The 12,746-nt window shown below is 43.7% G+C and overlaps 1 long non-coding RNA gene across 3 annotated transcripts in view; it reads right to left on the reverse strand.

Annotated features, from left to right (window-relative positions):
- Positions 1 to 12,746, reverse strand: part of LOC106014454 (uncharacterized) — a 50,717-nt gene that overhangs the window by 7,064 nt on the left and 30,907 nt on the right. For all 3 annotated transcript variants that reach the window (XR_011803374.1, XR_005269428.2, XR_005269427.2), the window contains 2 exons: positions 7,883 to 8,015; positions 3,136 to 3,232 (listed from right to left, as the gene is read on the reverse strand). This is a non-coding gene — a long non-coding RNA (uncharacterized lncRNA). The remainder of the gene's footprint in view (positions 1 to 3,135; positions 3,233 to 7,882; positions 8,016 to 12,746) is intronic.

The following is a 12,746-nucleotide window of genomic DNA, read 5'->3' on the forward strand; positions in this document are numbered from 1 at the left end:
AGAGCTAAACTGTCATGCAAAATGCAAATATGCCCTAGCAGAAATGGAAAATTAACATAAAATCTTTAGGACTGCAGGAAACTTCAAAGCTAATTTGTGTGTTCACCGAAAACTTCAGTCTCCCTGTTAACAGTGTCACAGCACCCCGTTAGTTAGCCTTCTAATTAGAACAGCGTAGAGGGGCGCACACCACAGCCTATAGCTCAGATACCAAAATTATACAGGTCAGGAAGCTGTTGTCTAATTCATCCTTGGCAATTTTCATTTAGACTCTTCCATTTCTGGGCCTTTCCCATAGCAGGAGAAGACTTGTCTACTCCGTACCGGGTTATTTTCTGTGTATTTAAGAGTTGGAGCCAAGGTGGGTACGATCATTTCTGCTGTGTGACTGTAACTGCAGCTCCACTATTCTCACTTTCAGGTATTAAAGTTCAAGAGTAAAGCACTTTATTCTTCACGTAGACATTAACACATGCATTAGCAGAACTTAAATCCTAAAATCAGTGGAAAAAGGTTACAGCATTTTAGCTGCTTTCTTTTCGAGACTTCAATGTAGTGAACCACTTCACTTTCAAGGTAAGATTTGTGAGTCATTTCAGAACAATTTAAAGCTGGGGCAAATACAGCCCTTCCTGTGCAGACGAAGAAAACTCCCTTGTTGCAGAGTAACATGCTTTTCTGATTCTGGGAAGGGTTAAAGAAAATGCATCAAGGAAGAGATTCTTAGGAGAGGAATTCTGGGATCATCCTTGGTATGCCACATTTCAGCAGTTAGAAGAAAAAGAAGTGAGACTCACATTTGGTGACTGTTAGGGAAAGCTCTCACTCACACAGCACATTGCAGTGCGCTACTCAATCCTTAGCACTTCAGTAAATATTGGTCTATCCAAAGGATGCACTTTCTTAAGTAAATACTTTGGCAAATTTGCTCTTCAGAGACACGGCTATTCAGCAGTACTCCCTCAAGTTATAGAAATTACTGCTCGGTTGACTGGAACTGATCTAGTTCATCCAAGCTGGGATCCAGCCCCAAGTCTCCAGACCAGTAAAATGGAGCTTGTCGTGGTGGGTCTTCCCCAACAAAGAAGACCTTCCTAAATGATGACAGAGGAATGCCATTTAAGTGAGGTCCTTGCTGGTCTTTAAAACCCAGACTCTCATTAAGAATTTTCTGAACCATTTCTGAACCATCTATCAGTTGCAACTAATACTCCTCCTGGTATCCCCTAGGAAAAGCAGTGGCCACCAAACCACAGAGCCATCCCAGCAGCTTCCCTGGCAGATAACCCCAGCCCAGGGCAATCCCAGCCCTGCAGTGAGCGAGGCCAGTTTTGGTCCATCAAGATTCCCCAGGCACCAACGGGGGGATCGAGCAGCATGCATCTGCACCTACATTTACATTGATTTCCAATATCCTTACGGGCAATTTTATGGCCCTCTGTATCCTCTTTGTGCTGCCTTACCATCCCAGAGCTCTAAACACCTTTGAACAGAAGCAGCTCACCCCTAAAAGAGTTAGCCCTCTGCCAGCAGGCTCCAAACTGACCGCTAATAGCACCAAAGGCTCCGAATCTGTATTTTCAATTCCTTACGTACCTCAGTCATTTCAGCTCATCACATAATCCTCTCTGCTCATTACATCTGCTGCGCACGAGGAAAAAAATCACATAAAATTGCTGCCTTATAATCAGCCAAGAGAGCTGTGAAACAGACAAGCTGGAGTTACAGAGAGCATTGTCAGAGCTTTATATTCAAACTAGGAAGTAGTAAAATATTATACAAGTTGTTTGCTTGCAGTTCGTGTCAAAGCAAAAGGGCCCGGGCTAACCTTTGGAGAGGCGAAAAGAGAGAATAAATAGATCATCAGCTCCTGCAGAAAATGTCCTGCCAGTGATCGGGGATTTATGAATTCACACAGAGGCACATCTCCACACAGGGCTGAATTGTCTAGCCATTGTAAAGATAAATATTGCAGATGGGTGAATAATTCACTCATACAAATGTTCACTGAAAACAAATTAACTAGCTTGTGTGTACAGGGGATGTGAAATTATAACGGTTATTTCACAGAACGTTTGAGAAGACAATCTCCAGTATCCATCCAGCCTACCTCAGTAAGCGCCTAAGCCACCAAAATCTCCAAAAACTGTTTTTGGAGCTCATCTGATGTTAACTTCCAGGTACCTAAAGGGATGTTAATTTGATCATCGCTGTGCACACGCAGAAGGCTGCAGCTCTGACAGCTGGCGCTGATCTTTCCAGGAGAAAACAGGCGGCTGTATTTCAGACTGAAATGTCAATACCAACACCTCCTTAAAGTCAGGTGGGATCAGAGGGGATTTTAAAGCACAGGCAGGAGGGGGGGGCTCAGCTTGCCAAAAGTTGCTTGCACCATGTGCCCACCACCAAGGGGAAGATGCTTCCCTCACCCTGCAGGCGTTTATCACCAGCCAGATTAAGTCCATAAAAAGGGGATTATGGGCAGTCCATTTGCAGCACAACACAGACATAAAACTGTAATAAGTTACTGAGATAATGAGGCAGCAGGCCATAAAAACCCCTGCCTACAAAGAGAAGTCCCTGTTTCCAGAAGCAACAACCTGTTTTAAAGCACACCTTCCCCGCGAGCACTGGGAGCAGCTCCTCATAACCACTCTCACCATTTGCTCCGGTCCACTCAAGGAGGATCCCCAAAGGTTGGCAGCTAAAACTATGTTTGTTCTCTGTGCTGTCTGCCTGGTTTTCCTCTGAAATCCTATTGCATTCCCTACTGCAACCCCAGCTCAGGACTTGGGCAGCAAACACATCTCCCAAAATTCGACCTCAGCGTTGGTTGGAGACTGTTGATTTTACTACTGACCTGAAGGGGACGCAGACCTCCACAAATCTATAAATATTAATTTGTCCCTCTGAGCTCAGCTTGAGAAAGTAGCAAAACACTTAGGTGAAGGAGAGCCTTGTCCAACAAATGCTTGTTCTTGAAGTTTGTCTACTATAAATAATACTTCAGCACAACATTGCTTATAATATTCTGCATAACACAGCACAAATTCAATCAAAAGAAATGGTTTGTGATAAAAGTTACACAAGGTGCGTAAGAAATCCCTCTCCACAATGGAGTTGCATCCTTCTTACCTTGACCAATATCCACAGCTCCCCACTGGCCGGGCTGTACTGGAAATGTCCTGCTTTATTTTTCCAGCCTCCTTTGTTATTTGACTTCACCTTCACCCTGATTCAAAAAGGAAAGCTCTTAATCAAACTTAGCATTCACAAAAGGAGCATTTCCAAGACAGACCTGTGTAAACACACGGTATCTCAATTACCCTCCAATAGCTGTACCATTTTTTGTTTGAAATGTTGCTCTCCCATGGCCTCCACCGTCCTATTCATCACAGCGACCCTTCGAAGGCTTGCGCTGTGCTAATAACAGGAGAGGCATTTCTGGAGCACAGCGGAGCTGCCCATGATATACACCAAATGCCGAACGAAAATATTTTATTTTTGCACCAGCCGATATATGAGATGCAACTACAGGGATTTAAATACGATACTCAGGCTCATTAGCAAAGCAAGCATAGATAACAAGGATTTACTGAACGTTACTGTCTGACTTGGCCAGCTTTCCCAGAGGGATCGTTAAGATGGTAAGCGAGTATTTTGTCTGTATATTTGGGGGAATTAAGTCTGCACTCACGAGTTCCTGCGACTTCAGCAAAAAAAAAAAAAAAAACAACCCTCCTATATTTGAGTTTTGCATGTTGAAAACTCAGAGGAGTGCAAGCGCAGTGATTGCATGTGAAGGACTCTTTAAAACGACTGGGCCTGCCAGGTGCTTGGTTTGTTGCTGTCAGCTCTGGCACAGCTGAGTCCTACAGCCTGCCCGCGGCGCTGTCCCCAGCCAGCACCTGCCAAGCTTTGGGCTTTAGCTCGCTCTGAAAGCCAGCTGCAGTCACAAATGCATGGCCTGTAAGGAGGTCTGCTTCATTTCCTTGCAAATATCTATTTATATATATTGATATATAAAAACCAACACATTTCAACACATTGTATTTGCTGATTGTCACCACGTTGCTGTGCTGCTTATTTTGTTGTGTGTTGATTCCCACCTTGCACTTGTTTTTACACAAAAATAACCCCTGGAAGTTGCATCACGTGCATTTTGTCAGCTAAGTGGTGAGATATAAGATTACCTTAGAGTACAATTTTCCTTTTCTTTTTCTTTTTTTCCAGCACATTAGCCCAGATCCTCTCCCTCACTCTAAGCCCACCTTCAGAGAGCTTTGCAAGGTCCTTTTGGACATTTTCCTCTTGATCCTTCTCTTTTACCCATATTAGTATAATATCCAAGTGATAGGGCACAGGCCACAGAAGTCACTTGTGATAATTTATTAATGGGTCTGCAACAAATGAAAGGTCCAAATTTATTTATTTTTTCCCCAAGTCCTGGACTGACAATGAGGCTTTTATATGCTTGAACTGCACTATGCTTCTCTTTGCCTTTAATCTCCATTTGCAGGGAGGTTCAGGAAAGGTTGGTATTAGAGAAATGTTCAGTTTAATTCACATTTGTGAATTGCTGTCAAAATACAGCGCTGTGTGTTTAGTGATGGTGACTTGAATATTATTGTGGCTTCAAATAATACGCAAATAACAATGAGACAAAGTGACATCTAATAATGATCATTGTGGCTCTACGGCATCTACTTAGAGCTAATTTTTGCCCTTTGATTATGTTACAGAGCTTTGTTTGCCTGCGTATAGGTAAAACATGATCCAACTCAGCTCTATATATCAATCCCAGGGTGCCTAATATTAACAGGTTTTCAAGTTTTTTAAGGTCAACATCAAGTCCTTTTGGACACAGGAGTTCAATTCATGGCACAGGCAGCGAGGTTTGCATGGAGAGCTCCAATCTTTTATTAACCCTGTGAATGTAGTTGGAGAACAAAAAGCTTTCAGGCACACGAGCTCTTCTTTAGCTCGGAAACTTTGCATTGTGAAGAGCCATTCAGCCTCACTACAGCTGCATCACCACTGCATTTGCACGGCGGTAAACCTTTAGCAGAAACCATTTTCTTCTTCAAAAGTGGCCATTTTCCCCCAGAATTGCATTAAACAGAGCAGATTTCTTTATCACTCCGTTAGGTCAGCGAGGGCACATCTTCGCAGCACCATGGAGGACACTACAGAGACGTTGGAAATAGCATTGACCCAAGGTGGTACAGAGAGCTCGGGACTGTGCAAATACCAGCATGGGTCCCAAATTACACGCCTGTATTGGTTCACCGGTATAATCAGCTTTTTATGTGGTTCTCCTGCTCCCAGTTTTAAAATGACCTTGTCCTTTGGGGAGGACAGACATGCCCTAAATTTGATAGCCGCTGAGAATGGTGCAGTGTCAGTAAGCTTTGCTCAGCGCTGGGACAGATGCAGAGGGCCTGTCCATCCCTGCTCTGCATTCTAGCCCTGGCTGTAGGACTAAAAATTATTGCCTAGAACGCACATCTTCATTTTGGGGTTTCTTTCCTCACTATAAACATTTGAAGATGCACCTAGCCAGTTTTCATCGGTTAAAAGGACAACAGAAAGCTTTCGGTCCTTATAATTCCCATTTCAAAGCAAACTGATCTTCTGTTACAGCCAGTTGGGGAAAAATCAGTTTTCTGCTTAATCAAGCCTTCCCATCAATCAGGTTAATAGGAGGGTTAGCACATCTCCTAATTATAACTACTAACATTTGTAGGCTTGCTATTGATGAAAGCTCATCCCACCCCATCATGTTAAATCACCTCTGGGCTGTCTGACGAGTGAAGCAATGTGCGCAGGGCTCCTGGTCCTCAGGCTGGTACCCTATAGATGTGATGCTCAGAGGTGAAGAGGCAGTGCCCCCAGCTGTGTCACCCCCACGCAGAGCTTTCCTCACTTCATTTAATAACCTGCCACTGGAGCCAGGGCAGCCCCTTGTCAGGCTTTTCCAGCCTTGGGCTACAGCGATGAGCTCACAGCGAGAGAGGTCAGGCTGGGAAGGAAGAGCACACGCTGGCTTCGAGGCCAACAAGGAAATACCACGGAGCCCCAGGTCTACAGTCTATAAACAAAAAACCTGGTACCACAGGTACTAAAAAGTGATGTGATTAATCGCAGTCATTCAGCTCTAACTGAATACTCAAGTGTATAAAAACCAGCAACATAACATGGTTGTAAGCCCTCATAGACTCTGCAAGCACGGGCAAATATTCCCTAGCAGACTCCCAGTGTGAACATAAAATGCTCTCCGGGGGGAAGAAATACAATTATTTCACTTCTCAGATTTATTTCAGAATTTGCTTAACCTAATAGACAAGTGGCACGGCCATCCCTTTGTATGTACTGCTGCACTGCCCTGTGTTCTCCAAGTGTCCATCTGACAAATTCGGCTGTCAGTTATTTTCAGAGTTGGCAATAATTTTCCAACAAAGTGCATAATCACTGCATATGCCTCTTAGGTACATATTCTCATGCCTTTCTATAGGATTCGCCCACTTCTCTCATTAATACAAACCGAGCTATGTGATTAAAATTAATGTTTCAGTTCCAAACTGTCCCCTATCCATTAATCTCGTAATAGTCAAGAGTGTCTTGAAGAATACCTATACTGCAGATCTTGAGTTGAGTTTTTAAAAGTGCTATTAATAGCATATACTTATCAAAAAGTAACTAGCTGGCACTTACACTTGCACCTTCTTAAAGTTTAATAACTTCAATAATGTTGTTTCAATTTAGCTTTCAAAGCATCGGAGGAGCCTCTCTTGTTTGAGCCCTTGCCTGAGGCATCGCACCAGGGAGGAGTTGGCCAAGAAGGCAAATGCCATCAACAACAAAGACACACAAACAGCTGAACAGGATGCTCCCTGCTCCCATAAGGTCCTCAGACCTGGATTTGTTTCACAGAGCAGATGAAATTTCTCAGCAAAGACCATGCCTTGCTATAGCAACTGGCTCATACTGAACGTCCTCCAAAGATGGGCACGGTTCTCATGTGGGTAGTGTTGCAGGATCCTACATCCAGCCACAGACCCTGAGCAGAACAACCCCCTTGTCTACACCAGCAAGGCACCAAGCCAGTGGGTGCCAGTTGGGCAAACCAGCTGCTCTGGTGGCTACCAAAAGCAAGCAAGCAGGGCCAGCTATTTCTTCTATTTGGGTTCAGGTGGTGGAGGTCTCAGCTGAGACACTGCCAAGCACCAAGAGGTGCCTGGGCAAGTAAGACTTGGTGACGGCACCAAGTGGGCTTTTGTGCTTGATTTCTAAACATAGCTTGCAGGAAGGTGGAATTTAAATCACTGCTTAGCATTGACCTAACTGTACTTCCTCAGGAGTCAATTTATTTTCATTACCTAGACCAGTGACACCAATGCTGAGTCCTTTGAAATAGCCCAGTCCAGGTGTTTAGAGAAGCCAGAGCAGGCTTTAAAGTGAGTATTTACACAACCAATGAAAACTCTTCTGCCAAACCTGACTCCTGAAAGTCTAATAAATATTACGGTCAGGGTCTAATCACTGCAGCCTGCCTCTGTCCTCCTGCAGGCTACGGGAGGCTCAGCTGAGGCTGATAAAGGCAGGTGATTGTGGGAAGGATGCAATAACTCTCACTTTTTTTTTTTTTTGAGATGTAATTACATGAGACAAAATTTGTTCATGGCATCTGTGGGCATATTCTTGAAACAAATAATAGATTACAAAACACAGTATGAGTGGTGGAGCTACCTGCAAATAGGAGGGGAAAAAGCCAGTATCCCAAACAAACCACCTGAAAGGCTCTATCTAGCTAGGTTATTTTCCTCAGTATCTCCCTACATCAAAAGCCCGTTCCCCACATTCACCCACTGGCAATACTCACATTGAAAGAAAGACCTTTCATTCCCGAGATCTCCTCTTGATTATTCCTCAACTCAAGTCAGTCCAATTTGCTTCAGAAGTTGTTCTGTTGTATCATGTGGAATGATCATTTCAGGAGCAGATGGAGCAGGGAGCTGGAAATAAGAGGAAGATCAGATAAACTCTTAAGAAACAAAGATTGTTTTCATGCAAATTCCCTTTAATAAGAAAGGTGGAGAAGAGCTCTGAACAGAAACTACTGTGCATGAAGAGCTGCTCAAAACATAATTGCTTCTAGATATAATACTTCTGAGCCTTTTCTAGCAACTACAAACATTTCCTTAAACATCCCCCCTTCTTTCACAGTATTTTCCACTGACTTTAATAAAGTGCTGTGTAACCGTCTGAGTTTGGGAAGCATTTGCACAACAAACAGAAGTCACTGGGAGAAAAAAAAAAAAAAAAAAGCTGTTCATTGCTGGCAGGTGTTTCTAGGCAGCTTTTACAGAGTTTAATTTGGTAGTTTTCCAAGCTGACTCACATTCGCCTGTAATACAGATACCTCTGATGCCGTTCTTAGTGGTGTACACATACAAACGCGCATGTGTAAGGGGAGTGTGGAACCTCAATACTGCATTTTGCCTCTCAGAGCAGAAGAGCTTTTGAATTAGTGAAAGGAAGTTGCATTTGTATCAAACATCTGAGGCTGCTCCATTTTTCTGTTTTCTCAGACATACCAAAATAATAAACTGAAACATTAATTGGGAGGGGGCTGGAAATCACCGTATACCTTTCGGTCTTCGGAAGCTAAGAACTAAATTACTGTAATTGGCAGTTTATTAACAGGAAAATTATGCTAAACAGCTTCATGTTGCTGTCAGGAATTATATTCAGTAAGCTATGAAGATGGGGCCCTTGGTGTAACATTTGCATTTTCTCATTTAGAAAGAACAATGCTAATAGATGAGTGAAGCATGTACAAATTATATACCAAAGAACATTTGCATAGCTGTAAAAAGGCTATCTTGATACCAGAGTGATTAAGCCTGTTATTCATTAAGATACAGTATAGACTAAGGGGGAAGGGGAAGTAGGGAACACATTAACTTTCTTTAGAGGCACATATAAAATGACCCCAGTCCAAACCACTTGAATTTCAAGCAGAACTAGGCTATAATAGGTTCTGATTATATTGTGTTTATTAAGCAGTACTAGTATCAGGGTTTTTTCCCTGTCTTGGATAAGGTCCGAAGATGGGATGACGACCACTGCTGTTACTCACACCTTTATTTCAGCTGCCACCTCCCCACACCACTTGCCTCCTCAGAAGCCCTTTTCACATGCTTTTCTCTATTAGCAATTTCCACTACCTGTCCCGTCACCTTAGCAGCTGACATTTCCTAAAGGAGGATGACTTTAAACATCACCGATACCTATAAGCTGGAAGGAGGACAACGGCAAAGCAGGAGAAAACTGGGTCATTTGAATGCCCTGATGAAAACCAAGAGGGACAGCACACTAAGTGACATGGGCTGCCTCCGTGAAACCAGGACACGGTGTCCTGCTCTCCACTTGTACAGAGCTGTCTTCTCTTCCAGGAAGCTCTGAAGCACAGAGGGTTCAAATAAGTTATTCAGTAACTCCAAAATTTGACTGAGGAGAAATGATTTGGCTGAAATTAAGCGTCATTAAGATTTGAGAAATCCTGTGTAAAACAGCTTTTGCAGAATTAATCATTCTGTTTCTCAGCCTGAGAGCAAGGCCCCTACAAAAATGCCTGTAAATCATTGCAATTTATTTATGAAGATGACCTGGAGGAATTTAATTCAGGCCATGGGGCTTTGAAGGGGAGGAGAGGTAAAGGCAGAGAGCAGGAGGAGCTGCAGCAGGGCCGTCAGGCTGTCACTGGGCTGTGGGCCCGGCTCCTCGGCTCACCTCATTTTGAGGACTCAGATGCTGCTTCCCAGAATGTTCCCTGTGTCTCAGAGTAGGATATTTCATATGTTTTTACAACAGAGGCAGCATTACAAGAACATAAGTAACTTTTGGAGGCTGGTTGCTAGCTGGGGCACCTTTCAAAGCACTTCGGTGCTCTGCTGGGTTTTCAGCTCTGGAACCGGCACCAGGCGGAGGCCGGCCTTGCTGTGAGGCTGCTGCAGAGTGCCTGCGCAGCACAACTGGAGCAGAGTGAATTATTTACAATGAATAAGGCACTTGACAAATTCAGCTTCATTCTTTGCTGGCAGAATACCTTCCAGCAGAACACCATTTCATCTGAAATAAGTCGTTATTCAATTAGCTTTCACAACTCTGCCTCAGCCCCTTTGCTCCTCGCCGCTCTGTTCAGGCCGGGTGGTGTTAGCCCGACTTCACACAACACACACGGTGTGTGTCACGGCTCCTGCCCCTGCACGAAGCAGCGTGCTTGATCCTGCACATAGCCACTTGCAAATAATGATGCAGGGCTCACTTTTCCCACATAATCAGTTCACAATCCGGTACCAACATCTTAATTAGGCCCGACCCCTGGAGTATTTGACTTAACATCATTTGCCAGCTCCAAAATATGGTTACATCCACAGTGCAAATAACTATCCTCCCAGCAGCTGTAGTCTCTGTATTTGACTAATTTCAATGTTGTTCTCTTATAATGCAGCCTGTGTAGACTGGGATCCTCCTGCAGCTCCAGGTCCCTGCCTGCAGCTCCCTGCCTGCATCTCCACCTCAGGTACGCCTACGTCAGGGCCAAAGCTGTGCTTAAACTCACTTAAGATAACCTAATTAGTTAAATTAGGCTGAAAGCCACTTCATGCAGCTCACTCTGGACAAGCCACCTAATTATATGCCCAGCAGACTTTCTAGGGAAGCTTTCCCTGTTCGTGCTGAGCTCCCTGTGCTCACTACCAGACATACTACAACTAGCTTGGATCCATCTGCATGGGCTTCAGTCGCACCTTTATCTCTAGGAAAGACACCAAAAGCAGCAGCAGGGGAACAGTCAAGATCACAGGCTGAGCGTGGACCACAGAAACCATCACTAAATTTAGACATGAAACACTTCATCAGGGGGTGACAGATCGGGTTTGTGACCAGGACAGTATCACTGAGCGGCAGGCTGAGGCTGCTCCCTGAAGCACAGCGCAATTTTACTCCAAAGAAAGCATCCCATGCATTATGCAAATAATTTACTGTGTTGGTTTTTGTTGTTGTTGTTGTTTTTTGAAATGCTGCATGACAGGAAAAATGAAACATGTCAGATGTTAGGCACGACACTTAAAGCACTGCTGGAAGGAATACAGATAATACAGCAAGTAAAGTGATATAAAAGAAGAGCAGCCTAGCATCAGTATTTTTCAGTTAAAGCTTTTGAAGCAGTTTGTTTTGTTTTTAAGACCTAAATCCAACCTATAACTATATAATGTAGTACCATCACTTTTGAAGCTAAAACCATTATTTGTCACAAGCACATAAAAAAATAAATTAAAAAAAAGCAACACACACACAACCCACAACCAAGCTTAGCATTCAAACAACTTTAGATTGCTTTGGTAAAATGAGCGTTCATACCAAAGCAGAGATTCTGGAAGTAGTTGGTTTTCCCTTCTCTGGATGATCGCAGCGGTCAGGAACTGGGTCCCAGCCCACATGCTCCCCACCTGAGGGAGGGACCGACTCATTCTGCTGTTTCGTCTCACCCTGAAGCTTATCTTCTTCCCCCAAATTCCTCCCTATAACTATGCTTGTAATAAACTAACCTCACAGTAACCTTCTCTGAACCAGCAGTGGTGAAATAGCTGCAGCTGAATTATGGGCAGCCCGTCGCACCATCTGAGACTGTGGGAGCACTGCCATTAGTTTTAACAGGTATTTAGCTGCCGTTCGCTCCCACAGAAATTCCTCTGTTTCCTTAATACACTGAATTACCTGGGAACGTAGGGGCTTTGATTCGGTTTTTATCTGATGTCCTCTTTTGACCCTGTAACGCAATGCTTTGTAGCAAAGGCTACGCTGTCCTAGGGGAGTTCAGTAACTGCCTTTAACGGGGAAGAGCACTCCCACACTTGGAAGAGAAGAGGGCACAGATGAAGTAGAGCCAAATAGCCACAGAGACCATCTCGAAAACCAAAAAGTAGCCCTGCTTTGACATATAGGGGGCAAAAGGATTTCAACTTTCCCAATTATCAGATTTACGATGGAAAGGCAAATGATGTTAGTCACTTCATTAAACAGAAAGAAGTTCTTCCCAAGATTTAGCCAAATGCTTTTGCTTTATCAGGTAAAATTTCAGTTATTACAAGGCTCCACACTGAATTCTGTGTGTAGCCCAGGCTTTAAACAAGTGCACACACACAGTTTTAGTCACTATGGTATTATTTTTAAACTTTTGTGCATTAGAAAATCTGCAATAAATCACATTTTAATTAACTTTATATTAAAATTTGATTACGCAAAGATCCTGGAAGTTGTTTATGAAGTCTGTCATATGTCCCTCCATCACGGGACATCAAAAACTTGTGCAATGTTTATCTTCTCCAAAATACTACTGACCTTGCAACAGCACAACGCGGGACTGACCCTCAAGAGCCCACGAGGACTCCGCCCAGCCCCAGTTTGCACCAGTTTATACCAGCACCATCCTGAGTCCCAGCAGACAGAGAACAAAGTAACCCCTGTCACTTCTCCTGTTTTGCCCATGACCTGCTCATGGCTTTCAGAGATGACACTGGGTTAGAGCAAACAGCAATAGCAGGCACGATCTACTGCACTGAAAGGCAAAACTCCTGTTGACTCAAGGGAGAGGAGGATTAGGACTTGTGGTTTTTCATTTTATTTTGAATGTTTGCAGAGGTCTCTTGCCATAGTCGCATTATTTGTACATGCATTAG

Source organism: Anas platyrhynchos, chromosome 14 (genome assembly GCF_047663525.1).
Source record: "Anas platyrhynchos isolate ZD024472 breed Pekin duck chromosome 14, IASCAAS_PekinDuck_T2T, whole genome shotgun sequence".
NCBI classification, from domain to species: Eukaryota; Metazoa; Chordata; class Aves; order Anseriformes; family Anatidae; genus Anas; species Anas platyrhynchos.